Below are 18,182 nucleotides of genomic sequence, written 5' to 3'. Positions count from 1 at the left end.
GCAAATGCAGTGGCTGTCATTTCTGGTGAAGTAAAAGTGTCACTCATTGCTCCAGGAGAAAGTCAGACCCAAAAGCAAAAATTGCATTCATAAAATGCTAAAATCATTAAGGCCTCTTGCACACTGCAAGCGATTTAATGCATGCTGGAAAATACAATACAAACATGCTCTCTTTAGTGACAGCTTCAGCAGCAAATAATCTGCTATTTCTTTTTCTCCTGGTGGGAGGCTTCTTCTGATGTCAGCAGCCAGCCTGGGCCTACCTTGGTACACAGTATTACCCACACCAGGGAAGACACACACACACAGCACCCAAACAAACATTACATAATGCATATATGTACAAGTGACAACACTGAATGCTGATCGCTGCTGGCCATCATGTGACAACAGATGAAGCAGAATCAAAGTAACTACATCTGTTGTCATCCCAACATGTTGATCTTTTATTTATTTGTATTTTATGCAGCAGCAACCTCTACAACAGTATATCAACTTAGAATGGTATTCCTGGCCTCAGATTCCTATACTACACAACGGCAAAACTCTTATCAGTATCACCTGCAGTCACCCAGTGCTCATATACACATCAGAGGTGACCACCACCACAAATGTGCAAAAGCATAGCAAATATTTTAACAGGAAAACAATATCTATTGATGCATAAAAATACAGATTAAGTTCAGGTGTTCAGATACTTACATTGTGGGTCCGGAACAACAAGGGACCCATAAAATCAAATGTACATGCAGGCCTACTTGTTAGCACTTTCTTTTCTGAAATAATGCATCACTGACTCTTATTCCATATGAATGCACCTTACACACACCTGACTGATATATAGTTGTGTGTGGTGTATTCAACCAATTATTTGAGAATATCATTTGTTCATATGAGCATCTTCAACCAAATCTCTCTTTTAAACACTTTTGCAAAAATAAAAAGCATTACTGAGTACTGTAGTACCCATTGTGAAAAGTGGTGTTATTAAAAGCAGCCAGCTATAATTTTCTAAAATTGCTTGAAAGATCAATGTTTCCTCCATTGTAATCATGGCAACAGTACTCTGTGTGAAGAACAGATCGGTCCCCAACAGAACATCCCAAAACGCTCATCTTAATAAATATGTAATTTGTTAATCCTAAGATGTCCCTGCCAGCAATCATAAGTTTACTCAGATCAGCTTGGAGTTGTGACACAGACACGCATTAAATAAAGCACCCCCAACACCTTTGACTAATACAGCCTATCACACACGTGACATTTCCTATTGGGATGACACTGTCATTTCTGGTACACATCATGCAATTTCCTGTCAGATGAGTCGAATCGATTATTTCCGACAGGTCTGATCCGATTTCCGAACATTTTTTGGATCAAATTTGTATAAAAGTTATCAGAAAATCAAAAAAATGATCGGAAAGCAGATCGAACCTGTCGGAAATAAGCGATTTGACCCATCTATCTGACAAATAATTACATGGTGTGTACCAAGCATAATAGTTACTAGGAGTTTATGAAGATTTCAGAGCACAGAAAGGACCTGGAATAATTTCTCTTGAGGATTGTTTATCTATTGTATGTACAAAGACAACCTAAAGAGTTTGCTGATAAAAGGTAACAACTATATTTTTCTTTAGGTGAGGCAAACATGGAAAGTGATAGGACAGACTATAGATATCAGTGACTTTGTCTCATAGCAGAATGGCAATGTTTGAATGAAAGGACTGATTCAATATTGTGGTGCGCCACCCCATCCACGCACTTTGCTTGCTATTAGAATAAGTAATATTCCTGCCATTTCATTTAACACGACTGACTTCGATGAATAGTTAATTACACAAATTACCCCTTGTATTACATTTGCCTGAATCAACTTGTGTGGGAAACGACACAAGAATTTCTCTGTCTGTAGATAAAGCATTAGGAAAGCTGATTTTTTTTTTACACAGCAGAAGAGCCTGACTGACACAGCTTTTACCACCTCTTGCAGCATGGGTCATAACTTTTTCACTGGTTTAAGGCCACCTGAGGTGAGAGGGATATGGGCGCTGCTATATTTATTTACTGTTTGCCTGGCTATCCTGCTGATCCTCTGCCTGTGATACTTTAATGCTGGGAATACACGGTTCGTTTTTGCCTTCGTTTAAACCTTCGATTCGTTCGGTAAACGAATCGAGTGTTGAAAACGTATGTGAAAATAGTCATAATCTCATTATAGTTTCGATTAATAGACCCCAAAAACGAACGACTAGTGATCGAACATGTTTGATATTATCTCTCTTTATCCATCTAATCGAGCCATTGGTAGGCTTGATGGCTGTTCAGATCGATTATATATTCGTTTATGCTAGTCCGTCCCTGTAAAAAGGGATTTTCGTTTCGTTTCTTTGCAGCCTTCGATCATTGGAAAAACGAAACCATCAGAATCGGAAAAAAAAACGAAACCGTGGGTGGTGATATTAACCGTATGACTGATTATTTCGGGATCGAAAAGGACAAAAGGCACAATCGAAACGAAGGTTTAAACGAAGGCAAAAACGAACCGTGTATTCCCAGCATTAGTCATAGGCCCTGAACAAGCATGCAGCAGATCAAGTGTTTCCGACATTTTTGTCAGTAGCAAAAAGGCAGCCAGACAAATTAAGTAGGTAGAAAAAAACAACGCTTTGTAAAAGTAATACATTTTAATGGCTAACGGATAAAGTTAAATTGTGCAAGCTTACTGGGATCTAGTCCCCTTCTTCAGGCAAATTTCCAGATGTTAGCTGAAGTAAAACACTGATGCAGGTAAATAGTAAACAGGAAGATAACAGTTGGTTACTGTTTAGGAGTTACATGTCAGGTGATCAGCAGGCTGGAGCCAGTGAGTTCATGTAAGCATACATGAAATCCAGCAGGTTTCTGAAGATCATGAAGGCAAGTCATTCATCTTAAATAAGGTGAATCCCACTCCACTATTTAAACCTTCTGTTAATGTCTTGAACATTTTCATCAATTTGTACTCATTGATTTTAAAGCGGTGATGGTTCATTCTTGTGTGCAGTTTTTGTCCAGACAGCTGGTATTGTTTTAAAGGAAATAAGTATGGCAGCCTCCATATACTTCTCAGTTCAGGTTCCCTTTAAAAGGAGCCCAAGGTGAGAGGGATAAGGAGGCTGACAGTGTTTATTTCCTTCTAAATAATGCACATTGCCTAGCTGTCCTGTTGATCATCTGCCTCTAATACTTTAAGCCATAGACACCTGAATAGGGTGGCCATACGTCCAGATTTCGGCCTCACAGTCCGGTTTTCCGGCGCAAGGCCAGGAAGGACGGCCAAAAGTCCTCCTTTTTGGCCCCGGCCCGATCTCCATGATCTCTCCCCAACACAGCGACATCACACGTCAGCGCACCGCCGCGCTGTGCGCAGCGGGAAACAGGCAGCCCCACCTCACGCTTGGCCCGGGTGATGAGGGAGGAGCCGACGACGCGAGCCAGGCCCAGGCAGCTAGCACTGCAGCGTGTGAGTGCCACAGCCGCCCGCCCGTTGTGGTCTGAGAGACCGAGACTGAGAGACTGAGACACAGTCAGAGGCCCAGAGCCCAGCCCGGCCGGCCCCCTGAACTTGACCCTGCAATCCCTACTCTGGTATGCATGCTAGCTAGTTCTCATGCTGCTGATTGACAGATTGAAATCTGCTGCCAATAAGATTGAATTTGTGGGGAAATCTGCTGCCAATAAGATTGCATTTTTGGGGAAATCTGCTGCCAATAAGAGTGCATTTGTGGGGAAATCTTCTGCCAATAAGTGGGGAAATCTGCTGCCAATAAGATTGCATTTGTGGGGAAATCTGCTGCCAATAAGATTGCATTTGTGGAGAAATCTTCTACCAATAAGATTGCATTTTGTGGAGAAATCTTCTGCAAATCTGATTGCATTTTGTGGTCGGCTGGCCGGCCCTCCACCATGTGGACTATTGTGCTCCACTGTCCTCGGTACGATGTCCTCCTTTTCAGGGTGTGATGTCCTCCTTGTTGGGGTTCTGCAAGTGGCCACCCTACACCTGAAACAAGCATGACAAGATAAGCTGCATGCTTCTTTCAGGTGTGTGATTAAGACCCTATTCACTAGAAAGATCAGCAGGGCTGCCAGGCAACTAGTATTGTTTAAAAGGAAATAAATATGGCAGCTTCAATAGTTCTCACACCCCAGGATCCTTCTAAAGCGTCACATACATGCTGAATCACTTTCATCTTGAATCATTTTGTGTGACAATTTAGAAATTATCTCACACTTCTTGACTATCTGCCAAGTAGCCTTTTATATTTTATGGATAGGAAGTGCCCTGCTGGAGGAAAAACAAGAGAATAGCAATAGTGGTTTGGCGAGTTGGATTTGTAGATCGTTGTTGGTAGAAAGTTGTCTTCATGTATAAAATATACAATACTGTTTATGACATTTTTGTTGGTAAATGTTACTGTTTTGTCTAAACTGTTTTAAATAGTTTAAAACACTTTAAAAAAAACAACTGGTGGACTCTAAGCACCAGAGCTGCAGCCACTAGGACGCGCTCTATAGGGGCAGCAGTGTTAGGGAGTCTTGCTCGAGGTCTCCTCACTAAATAGGTGCTGGCTTACTGAACAGGAAGAGCCAAAGTCACCCCTGGTTTAAACACGGGACTCAACGTACAAACAAAATCAACTTAAAAACACACTCCTGGAACAGAACCTGTTTGTAAGTAGGGGACCAGCTGTATTCTGAGGAGGCTACAGCCAAGGCCAGATTTCCCTGTAAGCTTAGGAGACTTGATGTCATAAGCCCCATCCCTCAGCAAATGCCACACCCTATGCTATGCTTCCAAACTAGTGTCCAGGGAGTGTTCCATGTAGAAGTAGACAAGGGAACTGCAGTAATACCTGTACATAAAAACAGAAGCAAAGGAGTGCACAGCTGTGCCCCTATTAACATTTCATGGCAGAATTCTCAGAAAAGGTGAGTTGCCAAGATTTGCAAAGAAAGTTCTGTGGTCAGAGTAGTCACTCTGGTTTTAGTAGCTGTTTTATAAAATAGAAATTAATGAATACCTGTCAGCATTGTGGTATGGCCTCCACTGCTATTCCCCTCTCAGCATGGTACTTTATACTTCTTCCCCTCTGTGCTGAAATGGAAGGGGCATATCCCAGACCACCAGGTTGCTGGCTCCTGCCTGTCAATACAGTATGTCAAAACACATGGGGGCGAGCCTCAAGCCTCTGTCTAAAATCCTGGAATTGGGCTTTTATTTTCTGTTTTGACATCTGTAGATTAGGGATTCAGCTAACATGAATACGTTCTGTGGAATACAGAAGTACAGCAATGCCAGCAGCAGACACTTAAAACAGGAACTTTCCCCAATGTTCTCTTGCATAGTTTTTATAATGGCACACTTCACAATAAACTGTCTGCTCTGACTTTTTTGTTCTACCTCAGCAAATCCTGTCTCCAACAATTCCTCCCCCGTATCAGTCCAGTACTTTCTTACTGGTTTTAATTGTATAGCTGGCGACAAGATGGAAGATATTAATCAGGTAGGCTTAGGGAATAAATGTAATAAATAGACTATTAAGTTAAACAATTTTTCAGCTCCGGCAGTGAACAAGGGTAGCGTTTGGTGTGCTTCATTACCTCATGGAGCGACTCTGGAAGAAAAAAAAGCTTGGCTGCTTCCCCCACTAATTAAGTGATAAATTTCCACTTTTACACAACAGCGAAGAAAGCCACTTGTTTGTCACAGAATTGAACACTTAAAATGCTCACACCATGGACATTTTTATATCATGTGGAATGGCCTAAAAGAGAACCTGTCAGTTTGCAATGTTTGTAAAGTGGCACTAATGCTGAAAGGGTAAATATGTTTACAGAGTGCTCATTTCTACTTTAAGTGTTCTGGTTGTCTGTTAAAAAAGGGATGTAGCATAGCACAGTACTGATGCATTGATCTTGGTGATTTCCTTTTTCGTGTATAACACTGCTGGTGTTCTCCATTCTTGAGAAATTAACTGATCTTTTTGGCCACCAGAGGGTGCAGAAGAGACTGTCTCTTCATTCATTCATTCTAATGGAGTGGTTGTTTCATTACACATTTCTGTGCAGTCTAGGGGCAGAAAATACATGGAATGTTTTGGGAACTGAGGATGGCAGCAATGGTAAGGGCTCTTTCACACCAGAGCCCTTTTTCGGCGTTTTAACGCAAAGTCTATACATTGCGTTAACCAAGGTAAAAGGAAAGTCCATAGACTTTCATTTTACCTTTCACACCCGACGCTGCGTTTCGGTACGACACATCCCGGTGCATTTTATCGTCGGCAATCGGCGTTTCCCCTTCGGGTTAATTAACTACTACCGCCGCCACTCAGCGTCGCACCGCAGATTCCAGACGACACACCGCAACGCGTGCAGGAGCCGTTCTCCTGCACGCTTTCAGTGTGTAACCGGCCTAAGCCTGGGGAGTACATAGGATTGTCTTGAGCTGAGGTGAGTTTTCTCCTAGCATAGAGGAAACTTAAAATAAATCTGTAAAAAGATTAGTAAGTTAAATGCAGTCACTCAGATATACAGTACTGTAGTTACGCCCACAGATATGGCTAGTAAGGCCTCATACACACTGTAGGCCCTTATTCAATTCATTTTTTCTCCCATTTTCACCTAGGTGATACCATAAAATGCCCTGAAAGCTACCAGCGAGCAAGAAAATATTCAGATTAATTTTGACAGTACTTTTCCACCTACTTTTAGGTCGTTTTAGGTTTTTATTTGTTCAGTTTCAGAATGCTGAAAAGTTATTTTTAACCACCTGTGGACCGAGCGAGTATAAATCTATGGCGGGCAGGGGGCGCTGCGGTCCTGACAGGACGTAAACTCTACGTCCCATTGACCGCGCACCCCAGCCCGTCCCCAATGCTCGGTCCGCTCTGGCTCCACCGCAATGTGATGCCCTGCCGCCTCTATGACGGCAGAGCACTGTGAGCCGGGCAGGAGCCGTTTTCATTGGCTCCTGGCCCTGTCATTCATGTAAGCCGTTCCCATTGGCTTACATGGAATGACAGGGTCAGGAGCCAATGAAAGCGGCTCCTGACCGGCGCACAGCGCTCTGCCGTCATAGCGACGGCAGAGAGAGCAGCCTGCAGCGGGGACAGAGTGGCATGTACGGCGGGAGTGACGGTAACTTGCGGCGATTCGTCGGGAAGCGGCGGTTTGCTGGACCAGCACCCTCTGGTCCGTAAGGGGGCAGAGGGTGCTGGTCCAGAAAGGGTTAAACAGGATATGAAAACATATCTCCCAGGATAAAACTTAGGAGAAAAGGAGAATTGAATAAGAGCCGATGTGTTGTGTTATGTGAGCATCTAACGCATGGTCCTTTACTATGGTAAATAAACACATTATCCAAAAGCACAATGGAGATGGAGTATTAGAATAGAATAATTTGTTCCGACACAGATGAATGAGGTGTAATCATTAGGACTTGTGGTCCTAATGATTTAGGGCTGCAAATAGTTGTTTGTCTTTTGTTGTGTGTTAGTTTTAATGTCCTGGTTTTGGCGTATGGTCATGAGAGGCTTCCCCTGTCTGTTTCTCAACTGTATAATCTTTTCTTCACTCTAATGGTGCCCATACATCGTACAATTTTTTTTTCGATTAATTTAGTTCGATTTTTCCAACATGTCCCATCGGATTTTCTCTGAGAAAACGGGATAATCGTTCATTTTTCTTGATTTAAAAAACAAATATTATTTTAAACTTTCATTTGATTTGATTGTTTTGGTAGAATAAACAGGAAAACTGAACATTTTTCTTTTACCGTGTATGGGTACCATTAGGGTTGGGTGAAATTTGGAGTGAAATTCAACTATAGCAGTAGTATAATGAAGCTCAGGCTAGCCTGACTGCATCTGTCTCTCATATGATTATACTTGCCTCTCACTACTGATGACTCATGCTCTCAGCTCTGTCACAGCATGAGTCATCAGAAGGGAGGGGTGCACAGAGATCACCTGGGAGCAAGCCTAGTTGAGCTAACACAGTAAATTTGATGGAGCTGTATAAAAGGGCAGGAAATATATTCAAAATAAGAAAGAGCATCTGTATTATTATTAAACACTCCTGTTTCAATCTTTCTGATGGATAGGATATTGTATTTATCAGGGTTGAATATTTGTCCATCAATGATGCAGTCTTGATTGTACAATCTTACCAACTCTATATAGTAGAAGGGTAAACTGACTGATTGAGTTATACATCATAGAATGCTTAGAACAGTGGAACGTCAAGACATTTCCTTACTATTCTTAAAGTAGTATTACTGTCTGTTATAACAATAAAAACTTGTTTCCTACTCTGTATTGCCTATTCAGCTATCCTACTTCATTTTGTCCCAAAGTAATGTCATTGGTGCAGAATTCATCCCCCCCACACCGCCTCCAACCCCCGCCCCCCATGCATAGCATTGTTACAGCTGGCCTGTCCAGGGCTGTAACTATAGTGGAGTAGGTCCTGATACTGCAGGGAAGCAGAAAGCTGCATGGGTGCTCTAACTACTAACCTTCTCTCCCTCTGATACAAAAGTCTATCCTCCAGATCAGGTGTTTTTGTGGCTACACCTATAACTGGTGTAGCCACAAAGATAAAAATCATGGTGGCCATACATGTATGAGTCCCGCACGTATGTTTCCAAGGCTGTAAGGGTCACCAGAGGTAGGGAACAAGTTTGAACAACAAGGGGGCCACGGCAAAGTTTTGCTTGGAGGACCCATGATGATGTGTAGTTACACCTCTGCCCCTCTGACTATATTCACACTGAATGCTGCAGATATGTTTTCTCACTTCTAAAAACTGTAATCAGCAAACTAAAGACAATCTGGAAATCTTCTGCGGCTGTGTAACTGACAAACCTCTGGGTAAGGGCCCGTTTCCACTAGGAGCGGTGTGATGCGGCTACATAGCCGCATTGCACCGTGGGTGTGCTGATAACACATGCATGGCAATGAAAGAGTTTCCACTGCGTGCATGTTGTGCGGTGCGGTGACATTTTTTGTCTGTTCTCTGCTCATCATGAAACTTGCAGTGAACAGCTCCCATTTTATATAAATGAGCTATTCACACTTGTCAGTGTGCAACATATCCATGACATCCGTTGCGGTATGCGGGCCGCACTTCTGTGCAGTCCGCGATAATTCCGGGCCAGGTGGATGCGTTTCCCCATATAGCCGATGTGGGTAACGCATCTGCCTTGGGCTACAGCTGGATCACAATGGACCATCAGAGCAGACACTACACTGTCCGCTCCTGCTGTCCGCACGCCATCCGGCTACAGATGGCAACACAGCCTAAGGCTTGGTTCACACATAAATCTGTACATTTCCGGTCCAGTCCTGTCCTGTCAGTTTTGCTTCAGTTTTCAATCAGTTTCACCTGGCTGGATTGGTAATGTATTCCTTTTATGTGCGAACACACCCAGAGAAAACGAATACAAAACTGTATAAACTTTCTAGAATGCAAACTTTGAAAATATGAAGAAATATTTGTTCCTAGAGATGCACTGCATCACTATACACCCCTTGTGAGGTCTTAAAAATAGTTTACAGTTCTTTGAGGGTCAGCATTGCCTCAGTGTCATCCACTTTGCAGGTTGTTTACCCAGTCGACAAATGTATTCAAACTGAACTTAGCGTTTTGCCTGTAGTTCTCCTTTAAGATGTAAATACCTTGTAACATCTCTCTGTGTTGATCAACCTAAGCAGCCATCTCTGTCTCTTGTATCGTTTACCACAAGGCCCCTGCTCTGGTTACGTGGTTACACATACTGCACCCATTAGTGTGCGCTTTCAGGCTGTGCTGACAGATTTACCAATTAAGTTGATCCATGCCACAGACAGCTGTGTGCGGAGTGTATCAAACGATCCCTTGGTCACAAAACCTGTCTATTGTCACTTGACAGCCCAGAAAGAAGACCTCATCAGGCACAGCACAGTATACACTCCTGATACCAGCAATTTAGATGGACAACATTTCTTATCGTACAGTTTGATGCCGGAGTATGACAGCTGTCCCTCTAATCACCTATATATGCATTCTACACAGTCTGTGAAGAGATGTAGTAGAGCCTGCACAGGAAAATATAGAACTGTGCTTGGCTTGGGGCTTTGAATGTCTTACACGCAGATATCCAAAACATTATAAGATTGGGCAGAACTAGCACTCTACATGGTTTTTGTTTTTATGCTCTTGCAGTGTCTGAATGGGCTTCCTACAGGTGCACCAGTGTCCTCCCACATCCCAAAATCACAACGGCTTCTTAAAGCGGACCTGAACTCAGAACTCCTCTCTGCTCTAAAAGATACACAACAGCATAATAACCTTTAAACAAAAACATTTTTTGTTACAGCTGATGCAAATCCTAAAGTAAATCTTTACAGTTTCTACTTCCTAATTCATGGAAGCAGACATATTTTTTACAGCCTGTACATTCAATGGGCTTATCTGCTCATCTGCCATAGGCAGTCATGTGACACAGGGGGAGATCAAATTACAACTAGTGATTAGACAGAAATTAGGGGGAATTACACAGGCTAAACTCTTTAAATACATACAGGGAACATTTCTGTTTTGTTTTCCTTCTGTCATTTGCAAGAGTTCAGGTCCACTTTAACTTGACCCTGTACTATGGTAGCGATAATAGTCTATGACTGAGAGGTACATTAGATTGTGCGCTCCTTTGAGGGATAGTTAGTGACATAAGCTATTCTGTGTATAATGCCAGTTATGTAATAATTCCACTGGTGATACTTTGAAAAAGTAAAAGTGAAAGTACACATTTAAATGTACAGTGTGAAGTTGAGGGATGAGAGGTGTACACAGAGCCAGCGGCAGACACCGATAGGCAAAGTATTCCCACCGAAATGGATTAGGAATCAGCGTGTAGCAGGAACTGTTCCTCTCCGATAAGATTCGATTAGAGAGCGATCTATCTCTTGGTTGATCTGTCCATACATTGCCTGATGTATGGGCACCATAAAATAATCTGGAGAAGCAAAGGTTAGTCGACAGTGTTAAAAGTAGATTAAGCGATACATCATTGTTTACCCTAGCAAGGACAGTTTCAGTGGACTGGTTAGGATGGAAATTAGACTTACATTGATCAATGAGAGACTTTGTAGACAGGTAGTTACGCCAGTCTGAGATTAATCAGCAGTTTGGATGAGAAAGGAAGGGGGGGGGGGGGCAGGCCAGTCCTTATGCCGGGAATACACGATGCGTTTTTGCGTTCGTTTTTGCCGTCGTTTTCGCTTTTTCGATAGATTCTACTCTCGATTCACTGCTCGATTCCCCTCTCGATTCCTTATCTTTTCTTATCAATTACATTCACTTGAATGAGGAGAATCGAAACGAAAGTAGAATCGACCAGATCCGACAGGTTGGAATTTATCTATCGAACCCATCTATCTAAAGTAAAAACTTAACGTGTATTCCCAGCATTAGAGAGGGCTGAAGGGTCCAGGCAGTGTTTCTTCAGTAGTAGTTTTACATTAATGTGTAGGGCAAATACACAATAACAGGAGAGAAGTTAAAGTTACCTAAAGCAACATGTAGCAAAAAGAAAAACTCTAACACTGGGTACTTCTATGCAGTGTAGGTGACTATGCAAGGGAATGCATTCTTTTGTAACTAAGACCCTGGCTTTTAACTTAGCTGTAGGGATAGCAGTGGTGCCTGGATGATTGATCTATGTTAATGCATTTGTTTGAACATTTGCATGTGAGTTTGCAAAGGGTTAACTGTTTTTTGCAAACGCTAATTTTGACTCGCCACAGTTTGCTTTTTTTTCCACTATGAGGTGTTAATAAATCAGTTTCTTTGCAGTTGATGAAATCTGATTGCAATGTAACTCTCCCTGATAAATAATTAGAGGTCATAAAACACCCTACTGCAGGGGACAAATAAGTAGAACCTTAGTACTTGCCTTTGCAGTGGAAAAAGGCCTTAACACCATCCAAAAACATTTACCAAGCACTCCCATTGGTTCAGATGTCAGCTGCTGCATTCATTTTAATTTGAGTGTGCGTGCTGGGTCACTGATAAGGGCTCCGTGCACACTATGCACTTGTGTGTCAGTTTATCAGTTTATAAATGTGGTTTCTCATCACCCCCCCCCCCCTGCATTTCAGTGGTATCATTCCCACAAATGTGAAATACGCCTGTTTTTTAAAATGAGCTGCAAGCATGACTTTGTGTCTGTTTTCTGCACAACACCATTAATCACAGTGAATAGGATGAAAGCTGGACACAGAAACTGACATAAGAACTGACACTACTATGCTATTACTGTATTATTATTATTATTATTTTTTACCAGTTGAATTTTTTTTTTATGTTTATGGTGCACATGAGATACTAACAGTGATAATTAGTGTTTTCTGCACTTGCAAGGTGAGAGGTCCATGCACATTCCAAACCACATTTAAAATACACTAGATTGTTTGCCCTTGCCCATACTGTTATCTACTGCTGCAACCACAACAGCATTAGTCAGGCCTGGATTTATGTTATTATTCTGATATTTGAGGGGGCTGTAGTATTTGTGATACACAGAGCCACATGTGAGACTGAAACCAGCGCCCAACCCCTCAGAACATCAGCTGCTTATCTACCTGGTTTTATCTCGGCCCTCTCTCACCTCTCAGGCATATTATGCTGTCTCTTCAGAAGCTTAATGTCAGACCTGTAAAAAATATTCTCTCCCTGTTCAGTGCTGGATCAGCTAAATATAAGTCTCGTGTTGGCTTAATAAAGGTTATTTCAGCCTGAAAGAAAGATTCAAAAGAATAAACAGATGGAGGAGTCAGCGCAGAAAATATCACTAGCAGAGGAAAGCCTGACAGACAGCCTGCGTACGCTCTCCAACAATAAATGATCCGTGTCACTGAAAAACTGAACAATGAGGGGTGGAAAAAGGTGGTGTATTTAGGGAAGACAAACAGATTAATAAAGTGGTCGCTTTGCTACATATTTCAACCTTGTTATTGCTTTCACTCATTCCACACAAAGCAATAGTCTCATTCTCAGAGCCAAATCCCAGGCGCAATTTAAAACACTGTGTGAAATCTTAGTATACAGAGTGTACAAATGTTAACTTCTAAGCATTACATAAGGCTCTTGCAGCTCCACTGCACTTACTCAGCCAGAGAAGGGGAGTATGGGGGGAATTTTTACCGGCCACTATACTCGGGGGGGCCTGGGAGTACGGATGATCGGGAGGAGCAAATTCCGTTCCGCCGGAATTCGCGGATTCCGCCAGCGCTAAATTCCGTTGCTGTGAAAATTCTACCGGATTTTTATGGATTCTGGTGGAGAATTTAAAATAATCGCAAATTGAACCTTGTTTATGCTATATGGTAACCCATAGACCCTATAACTGTTCCCTTAGTCCTTTTTCTCCTTCCCCCCTCTCCCCTCCTCTCTCCGGGAGGAGGGTCTCGTCTTCCAGGGAATTGTAGGATTTCAAAAGCCAGCTTACATACCTTGGCCGGGAATTGAACCCAGGTCTTGGCCGGTAAAATGAACCCAGGTCTAGTGCTCGGTAGGGAGCTCTCTTCACCACTATACCACCACCAACACTACATGCTGAAGCCAGCCTAGCATGTACCATTATGATATATCCAAGAGAAAAATGAGCTTGCTTAGGGAATTGTAGGATTTCAAAAGCCAGCTTACATACATTGGCCGGGAATTGAACCCAGGTCTAGTGTTTGGTAGGCTGCTATCCTAACCATTATACCACCAACACTACATGCTGAAACTTCTTGGAGCAGACTTACTTCCTCCCTCCAAAACACACACATACATCCCCATAAAATCATTCAACAGCAACTGCGTGCACAGTCTTTGTGGTACACAGTCTCTGTGGCACAATTGGTTAGCGCGTTTGGCTGTTAACTGCAAGGTTGGTGGTTCAAGCCCACCCAGGCATGGCCTTGCCTTTTGTGTTCAACGGTTGTCCAAAGAGAACCCCAGATAGCCACGTAGATTCATCTCTCTCTCCCTCTCTCTAGTAGGGATGGTCACTGCTTTCCGCGGAATTGTATTTTCCGCAATTTTAGGCGGAAATTGATCATTCCATTCCATTTGGTCGGAACGGAATTGCTTTTTCAATCCGGCGGAATTCCAAAATTGCCTGTGAAATTCTGCCGGTATCCGTTGATGGTATTAAGCTGAAAATTCAGTTCAATGGCATCAAGTCCTAGAGAGAGAGAGAGAGCTCATTTTTCTCTTGGGTATATCACAATGGTACATGCTAGGCTGGCTTCAGCATGTAGCATTGTAGTGTGTTGTGTTGGTGGTATAATGGTTAGGATAGCAGCCTACCGAGCACTAGACCTAGGTTCGATTCCCGGCCAATGTATGTAAGCTGGCTTTTGAAATCCTACAATTCCCTAAGCAAGCTCATTTTTCTCTTGGATATATCACAATGGTACATGCCAGGTCCGGTTTCAGCATGTAGCATTGTAGTGTGTTGTGTTGGTGATATAATGGTTAGGATAGCAGCCTACAGAGTGGTAGGTCTGGGTTCAATTCCTGGGCCTGGCCAATGTATGTGAGTTGGCTTTTGAAATCCTACAATTCCCTAAGCAAGCTCATTTTTCTCTTGGATATATCACAATGGTGCATGCTAGGCTGGCTTCAGCATGTAGCATTGTAGTGTGTTGTGTTGGTGGTATAATGGTTAGGATAGCAGCCTACAGAGCGGTAGGCCTGGGTTCAATTCCTGGGCCTGGCTAATGTATGTTAGTTGGCTTTTGAAATCCTACAATTCCATAAGCAAGCTAATTTTTCTCTTGGATATATCATAATGGTACATCCTAGGCTGGCTTCAGCATGTAGTGTTGGTGGTGGTATAGTGGTGAAGAGAGCGACCTACCGAGCACTAGACCTGGGTTCAATTCCCGGCCAAGGTATGTAAGCTGGCTTTTGAAATCCTACAATTCCCTGGAAGACGAGATCCTCCTCCCTCCGAGAGGAGGGAGTGAGGAGGGGAGTCTATTGAGTAGAAATACTTCTTATTAGGCAGAAATGAGTTAGGGGGGGGGGGGGGAATTTGAATTCCGTAAAATTCCGCGGAAATTCCGAATTAGGGCTATAGCAATTCCATTCCGTCGCTACGGAACCGGAATCACCAAATTCCGGCCGAAATCGCGGAATTTATAATTCCGCGGAATGCAGCGACCATCCCTACCTGGGAGGTTGTTGTTACAGCCCTAGTTGAAAGCAAGTTTTGGCGGTCTGTATCATGTAATTATTATACATACAGTGTTAAGGGGGAGAGGGGGCACAGTGTAAAATTCGCCCTGGGGTCCATGAGTCACATGATCACAGGCTTAAGAAAGAATTGTCCACTCTTAGGCCCCTTATACCGTGATTTCTGACGCGTTTTATGAACCGCAATGTGACATAAGCCGTGGGGTCATCAGAAGTGCATTGACTGTACTGCCTGATATCCCCATAAATGCATTGCGATTCACTGCGGAATTGCAATGCGCGGCTGCCAACAATACTACACAAACGCACTACAATTTCATTTAAATTTATGGAATTTCAATCGCATTGACAAAAATCACACCAGGACGGAAGTGCAATTCCATTTCCCATTGCGCTGAAGTGGGGAAGTGGCCAAAGGTCAGCATGTTGGAAATTTCTGTGATCACGCTGCCTTTTACAGAATACAGCTGTGAATAATCATGTTATCTATATTTACTAGCATATCAGTAAATACATGATCTGTCCAATACATGACATGAACATACCAGCAATGTATGGGGCTTGGTTAAAGAGAACCATATATTTCTACTGTCTCATATCTGGATTCAGAACTTTCTAAGACAAGGAAGTGCAATCCACAGACTGGTAGACAACTTGCTATCCTCTGTAGGTAACTTTAGCATTATTGCAGCAACAGGAGGAACAACTGTTCAGCATTCAGCCAACAAACAGGGAACTTTAGAAGCCGTTAAGCCCAAATGTGACACTGGGGAGCATAGCCATAAAATAATAGCCCAACGCTTTTCCTCGCCTTTTTATGGATCACGCTTGGCGGACGGTTTGTCATAATAAAGACATACGGTTAAAGCTTTAATCCATGCTATACCAAAGTACCCCTCAGAGGTATCTGAAGAGGAAATATTAGTGGTCCCATGTCTCCATGCTATGACCCAACACAAGGAAATTTGATAAACACCATTAAGAGAATCCCATCAGCCGTCAGCACATAGCAAGCCATTAAATGGGAAATGAAGTCTTCCAATCTGCAGGAAAAGCAAGCTCGGATTCTACTGCTGTCTACAGCTTAACTGTTCTGATGCTCGCTGGAGAAAGCAACTTCAAAGCATGATTCTGGTCACTTAGTTCATGAATCTTAAAGCCAACTTGGCAGGATTCATAACACAAATCAGTGTGTTTTCTTAAAGGACATCCAAGGCAAAAAAAATAATTTGAGATAAACAATTGTATCTATCTTCTTTCTCCTAAAAATGTATTTTTTTTAGCTATTCCACAGTTTTATTTTATATTTATATCTCATTTTTATGTTTTTACTGTTTCATGGCCTCTTCTCAATAACACATTCATTGAAGTATGCCAGAGCTAAAATCTATGAACTATTGCTCTTTTTTATCTCTTTTCTGCTCTCAGAAGCAATTATATGCCAGAAAAGTGTTTTAGGGCTGTAATTCCTTATCAGTGAGGGTTACGCTATAGTCTGACCCGGTTCCGACCCAGACAGAAACTGTCACTTGCATAAAGAGAAAAAGAAATTCCTGCGCTGCTAAAGCACTCCAATGGTGATATGAATGCTCCCAGGTGCTGCTCCAAACGCTGGGTGGCGCCAACAATCTGTGCAAAATGGAGAGAAGAAACAGGAGCGCCTCTCTGGTGCATTAACGTTTTAATATAAAATTATGCGCATTAAAATTACACTTACAGTGTGTAAAAGTAGATAAGGCATTTCTTAAGGCCTGCCGACAGCTCCTCTCCTAGCTCTCTCGCTTGGCCAGAGCGAGAAGCGCAATGGTGCGATGTGGAGCGGGGTCTGGTGGGCGGGGCCTTGTTACGTCGATGCCGTCTGATGTCACGACACGTTTCGGCGTTAACCACGTCTTCGTCAGGTCACCTTCATGGTTGACGAAGGTGTGGTTAACGCCGAAACGCGTCGTGACGTCAGACGGCATCGGCGTAACGAGGCCCCGCCCACCAGACCCCGCTCCACATCGCACCATCGCGCTTCTCGCTCTGGCCAAGCGAGAGAGCTAGGAGAGGAGCTGTCGGCAGGCCTTAAGAAACGCCTTATCTACTTTTACACACTGTAAGTGTAATTTTAATGCGCATAATTTTATATTAAAACGTTAACGCACCAGAGAGGCGCTCCTGTTTCTTCTCTCCACTGTCACTTGCATACCTGATTTTTAACTCCTTCAGGCAGAGAAAGTAAAAAAGGAACATAGCCTAGTTATTTGTGTGCTTTGCAATGTACAAACACATGTGTATCTCATCATGTCACATGTCACCTTGGGTGTCCTTTAGGGTTAATATAATAAAGTGGTCAGAAAGACCCTTCTGAAAATCTAAAGCCCTAGACTTTTTAAATTAGTACAGCTATCCCATGATATTGTGCCATGGAAGACCACTAAACAAACAACAAACAAGTGCTACAATTTTCAGCAGGCGCTGCTTGCTCATACCCCCTCCACTCTCCTTAGGGCAAAAGAAACTGCTCAGCTAGAGCCCAGAAAGGTGTCTGTACAGCAATCATTCCTAAAGTTGTTATCTGTAATGATCACCAACGATTGTTCCAGATGACAGAAATTGAGCATCTGCTGTCAGATTAACCATTTCAGCCCACAGGGATTTTTCACCTTATGCATCAGAGCAATTTTCACCTCCCTTTAATTCGCTAATAACTTTATCACTACTTATAACAATTTATTGATCTATATTTAGTTTTTTCCGCCACTAATTAGGCTTTCTTTGGGTGGTACATTTTGCTAAGAATTGTTTTTTTATAAATGCATTTTAACAGGATTAATAAGAAAAAATGGAAAAAATTCATTATTTCTCAGTTTTCGGCCATTATAGCTTTAAAATAATTCATGCTACCATAATTAAAACCTATGTATTTT

General features: G+C 42.6%; 1 protein-coding gene and 1 long non-coding RNA gene across 6 annotated transcripts in view; one reads left to right on the top strand and one right to left on the bottom strand.

The window, feature by feature from the left end:
* LOC137522636 (uncharacterized) overlaps positions 1–2,813 on the bottom strand; it is a 193,213-nt gene extending 190,400 nt beyond the window's left edge. For both annotated transcript variants that reach the window (XR_011022369.1, XR_011022368.1), the window contains exon 1: positions 2,727–2,813. This is a non-coding gene — a long non-coding RNA (uncharacterized lncRNA). The remainder of the gene's footprint in view (positions 1–2,726) is intronic.
* KIRREL3 (kirre like nephrin family adhesion molecule 3) overlaps positions 1–18,182 on the top strand; it is a 1,384,273-nt gene that overhangs the window by 524,779 nt on the left and 841,312 nt on the right. The window lies entirely within an intron of this gene.

Source organism: Hyperolius riggenbachi, chromosome 6 (genome assembly GCF_040937935.1).
Source record: "Hyperolius riggenbachi isolate aHypRig1 chromosome 6, aHypRig1.pri, whole genome shotgun sequence".
In the NCBI taxonomy this organism is placed as follows: Eukaryota; Metazoa; Chordata; class Amphibia; order Anura; family Hyperoliidae; genus Hyperolius; species Hyperolius riggenbachi.
Note: the sequence above shows the minus strand (reverse complement) of the source record. Positions and strands in the feature narration are given on the sequence as shown.